Here is a 6,000-nt window from a genome sequence, read left to right on the forward strand (position 1 = left end):
AAGGTCCTTGTGATTAATTTGCTACATAAATACAAGAGAGTGGTAACGTAGTGATCAACACGTTTCTTGATGATGTAATGTGTAAAAATGTGCAAAATATGCGGAATGCAAGCTGTGAATATCTTTTAAATCGAGTAGTTCCAAAAACCAAGGACGTTCATGCAGCTCCTAGCTGTCGAGTTTTGTGATTCTTCTAGAATCATTCATCCATATTTTTTAGATTGTGTTCATTTATCTGTTACTAAATACTATGTGTTTATTCGGTAACTTCTTATTTATTCATCTATGCTTTTATAAATCAAATAATCAATAATTTCATCGATTGTTGAATTATCCATCGTTTGCCAAATTGGTGTATGAATATAATCAATTATTTTCTCTGAATTTGGGTATTTATTGCCTATTGTTATCTCTTCATTTATTTGATTTATTGCTGAGTTTACAATTTAAAAGAATAGCAAGTGTTGACCATAGTACACGCAGTAAGTTAACTTCGATCAAAATACACATAATTTATCCACTCAGTTCATATATCGGAACTCGAGAATACCAGGTTGTTAGTAGCACCGAGGACTGAGGCAATTATTATTATATCTAAATGGAGTCATTGTAAGAGACGGTAAGCTTTTTATGCGAAGAGTATTTCGCACTGAACTTAATTACCCATTGCACACTTCCGATTTCTTACCTTTGTTAAGGTTTTTTTTTATTAGATTAGATTTTTTTTTTGGTTTTTGTATAAGCATCGTATGCCTGCTTTAATCATGTTGATCGTGAAACTGCAAGGCGTTTACTCCCCTGTGCACAACAACATTCGTGAACATGTCTTGCAATGACGGTGCGCTATTACATTACAAAATGATTGAATCGCATCCATGAAATCTCTTAATGCATGTGATGACAGGCATACATTCCATTCACATAAAATGGCAGAACTCGCTCAGAGGTTATCATGTGTCTTCTTTTTCTTTTTCTGAAGATATATTGTAATAAGCCCCACGCCTAATTCCCTGTTGATGTCAACGCGAAAGAGTCCACCGGAATAACTATTTGTACAGACTTGATAATTTCTCCTTGCTGAGCGTGTGTGACATCATCGCTTTAGTTCCCATGTTCCTGTTCAGGAATCGTCCCTCCAAATAGTAAATATGATTTTCATACCAATGGATATTAGTTGTATTGAAGTTAAATCTTATGCCGTCTCAAGAAAAAACATCGCGGTCAAGGGTATGCGCGTGTGTGCGTGTGTGAGGGAGCGTCTGTGTGTGTTTGCGTGTTTATCTCTTTGTCGGTCTTTGGAGAATACAATATTGTACAAGGACACATCGTATTACCCATTGTTGTATTCCTGTAACGGTCAATAATTAGCCTTCATATTCAAAAAGAATAAGATAATGTTCAATGTTAAATGTACAAGTATTGATTGAGGTCATTCAACTGAACAACCTGTCGTTATTTCGGCTAAAGCAGAATGTCATATTTGGCCTTGGACACCATGCGAATGTTCTTGTTAGATTCAGAAGGGGAATATAAAATCAACTGTTTGGACCGCTACCGAGTAGCCCCAACACCAAGGCTCGAAGTGAGGATAAAAAAATATGAAGGTAAAACAACAAAATTATAGGAAGATTATAACACAGTAATACCTTGCAAACTAATCAACAAACGACATATCAAATCCAAACTAAACGGAACAAGACCAAAGTCGAAACTCGAACTGTCTCATGATTGGTGAGGATCACGTAAATTCGTTGATATTATGCTTCTCTACCTCTCACAAAACAATGCGAATCTGACAATGAGAAAGGAAAATGTCACTTCCCCGTAATGATCGATTGAAAATGAAAACTGAGCGGAAAGAATGTTAACATCGATTTCGTCCTTTTCTTTTCCTTATATTCCCATGGGATGTAGAGATAGATGTGTGATGGACAGAGAGAGAGAGAGAGAGAGAGAGAGAGAGAGAGAGAGAGAGAAAGAGAGAGAGAGAGAGAGAGGGGGGGGGGGGGGGGGAGTTAGAGGATTCGTCCCAGACCAACACAACGAAACATCAATTTGCCACAACCAACTATCGATTGTAATGCACTATTATACTACTACTTCTACTTCCACTACTACTACTACTACTACTACTACTACTACTACTACTACTACTTCTACTACTACGACTAATTCTACTTCTACTACTACTTCTCCTTGTACTATACTACTTCTATTGCTATACTACTACAGTATACTTCTACTACTTCTGCTACTACTACTACTACTACTACTGCTGCTGCTACTTCTTCTTCTTCTACCACAACCACTACCACTACTACTTTCCTTCTATTGCTACTACTACTACTACTACTACCACCACCTACTATCACTCACTGCCACCACCACCACCACTACTTCTACTACTACTACTACTACTACTACTACTACTACTACTACTACTACTACTACTACTACTACTACTTCATTTTTTAGAACTACTTTGAATTTTACTACTACTTTGAATTTTACTTTACGACAATATGGCCTACTGGTAGGTGTAAACAGTAATTGGGAAAATAAATCGATATAAATAACCACTGCTTTATCTTTGAGGTGTCGTGCCATTAGATGCGATCCAACGGAATTGTCACCAATTCAATTACATGGTGAAACACTCTCTCTAGAGTATCGAGGTAAATCTATAGGCCACACCCACTGGTCAAGTCAATTATATCAGAGAGCGAGATCGTTTAGTATCAACCGATGAAGAAGAGGCAAATACATTCAATGCTTTCATCGGCCCAGCAAGTAAACCAAAACGCAGGCGATATATCGATCTGGTCATCAAATCTCTACTCTCCGAGACTTAATGACTTTCGATTTGACGTCACCCAACGAGTCGAGCCATTGTCAAGCCGACCAGGCACATCGTACACATACTAACACACGCTCAATAATTACTTTTTCGTCTTCTTCTTCTCCCACCATGCATGTTGACAACGATGTCATTGCGTCGTTGCTTCTGTGCAAACACTGTTTTTCCATCCAAAGTCTCTTGACACACACTATGTACGCCAATGAGCGAATTTCGCGCGCCTGATACTCAAAATGTGTGCATTACTCGTTTGACATGTTTGGGAAATTTGCCTGATTTATTAAATCGAAGCAACCTGTCATTTTCGAATAATTTGATTCCAGTGACAATGCTTTCTAATATGCACATGATTTTCGACAATCATGTTATATCAAGGTAGAATGCGTTGTAGCTTATCATATCACATTGGACAATACACGTACGCTCTTGTACAATGCAATGTAATATCATAACAATACTGCTCTTGTAGAGGTGTAATATAACACTTGCCATTCCCGCGGGTGGTATATTCTCCCAAAGAGATTATATTTTCCCGAAGTGCACAGCACTGAGGCAAAAATATTGTCTCGAAGGTGAATATAATTCCCAAGGGACTGTCAAGTGTTATACTACGACGATACACAAGGCAATGTGTTATAATTATTGATTATGGTCTACATGATACATATCATTTCATTCTAGCCCCGTCGGCAGCCAATCAAATTCTTGAATTGCCGGATATTAACCTGATGTATTGTCACTCCTCACAATGTAACGATTTCGATCGTCCTTGCCTTAGTCACGTGATTGTTTATGACCAATCACGTCCAGCACTTATGTAGCCCATTCATTTTGATAATCAAGTTATGATATAAAAATGGTATAATACAATACAATACAATACAATACAATATAGTATGATATGATATAATATAAGATAATAATACATTGTGATATATATATATCATAATATCATGATTGTGTATAACAGAATGTAATGTAATTTGAGGTAGTAATATATCATATCATACTTATATTTGTATACCTATACATAATCAACCATAGCAATAAGACATTCATAATTAGTAATGTACATGATGATATAAAAATAATATAATAATAATGTTGTATCATGCAATGGGTATTGATTTTCACCTTTAGAGCACTGGTAATGATGACAATTTCAGAAATCCGTTATTCATAAAGCTAGCATGAGTTACGTAACTAATGATGTCTTTATCATAAGACTTCTTGACTTATGCAATCTCCATGGCAGAAGTTCCTTAGACTTAAAGGGGATGGCTAGTATACCAGTGGGAATCAGTGGGAATGCTGGGGGATGATTGTTTCAATCCTTGTGGGATTCATTTAAAAGTCATTATATATCTATCTGTCTATTGTTGTGTGAAAATTATTTGCTTCAGAATGGTCTCATATTCAAGTAATGTGCAGCTTAATGTTTCCAGGTTAGCATGCCTGTGCAGTGTCGGGGCGATCGTAAACGACCCGTTAACGATCGCCCCGACACTGTACAGACTTACAGCAAACAGGCAGATTGAAAGATGACTAGATAGATAGACAAATATATAAATTGATAATTAGACAAAGAGATAGATAAACAAATAAGTAGACAGACATAGTAAAAGAAGGAAGAAATAAAAGAAAATGACAGATGGTTGTGTAATGAAAAACGTCTCCGATAAACTTAGACAAATAGATTGATAATTAGATAGATAGATAAACAAATAAGATGTAGGTAGATCGAGAGAAATAGGTGCAGATTGAAAAGATAGAGGCAGAAAGATTGGTAACGAGAAACTCAGAAGTTCATAGAGAGGACAAGAAAAGTGGTGTTAACGATCTTACAAAATGATAGGTCAAAAAGAAGACAACATTGAGATGAATAGGAAACAAGTAAAAAATATCGATTAAGGTCACGGGTTCACAAAACCCCGCAAAACATTGACTGCTGTACCGCGTCCTTGTGTAACTTCGATGTTGGCCCGGAAGGTCGCTACTTCGCTGTCCACCAGCTTTCAACATCCTGGCTGGTCGGTTCGGTCAACTTTAACATGAAAACAAACAACCGTGAACAAAAGAAGATATGCGTGGTGATTTAATTGTTATTACTCGCGCAAGCGGAGACAAAGCCGCGAAGACCTTTTCAAACGCCCTTCTACATGTCGTAGCACCTGGTATTGAATGTTTCGTGCGACGGTCGCGCTCCGGCGAACACAGTGAATGACGCCGACGCCGAGAGGGAGGGGAGAACAGAAGGATTGTTACGTCGTGAAGGTGAAGGTGGGGGATAAAATACAGTTCCTAAAAGCTGCTTCGGAGAACACAGAAGACATGACAAGATACACGACGCTAGCATCACTGTGAGTGTCGGAATCCGGTTTAGGTACATGTACCAGCTCTCTACGTGCGTCACTAGTAGAGACAGAGACTCCGCGAGTATAAACATCGCACTTGAAAGCTTATTCTCCTAGACAAGAAACGAACATAACTCGGTGCCGTGATATGCACTCTAAGGATATAAAATGTCAGCGGTAAACTCATCGACTCTATTCTATCCATAATCCTGCATCAGAACAATAAATTATCTTGCCTGTTCACTTGGTTATCAGAAAACCGTCTACCTGGACGTCTGGCGAAAAATAATCCACCCCGTGGACCGTCCACAACCCTGAAAAGTAAGTTTATCGTTGGCGTCAAAATCTAATGCACTAACACCAAAAAAAAAAAAAAAAAAAAAAAAAAAAAAAAAAAAAAATACGACTGAAAGGTAAGTTTATTGTTGGCGTCAAAATCTAATGCACTAACACCAAAAAAAAAAAAATACGACTAAATGTTACAGACCATGGAGTGTATAAACAGCAAAGGTGGATTATACAATGTACGTTTATAGAAACACGAGGAGGAGGAAGAGAAGGAGAATGGAAAGAGTTGCAATAAGGATAAGAAATAGAAATAACACAATACTGATAGTAGTAGTAGTAGTAGTAGTAATAGTAGTAGTAGTAGTAGTAGTAGTAGTAGTAGTAGTAGTGATAATGATACGATTAATATTCATGGTCATTATGAGTAATGTGTGCGTATTATACAAGAAGGAGTATTGGAGGTAAAGAAGAAAGCCAACGACAAAGCAAGATGGAAAGTCT

The sequence above is a fragment of the Diadema setosum genome, chromosome 15 (assembly GCF_964275005.1).
Source record: "Diadema setosum chromosome 15, eeDiaSeto1, whole genome shotgun sequence".
Taxonomy (NCBI): domain Eukaryota; kingdom Metazoa; phylum Echinodermata; class Echinoidea; order Diadematoida; family Diadematidae; genus Diadema; species Diadema setosum.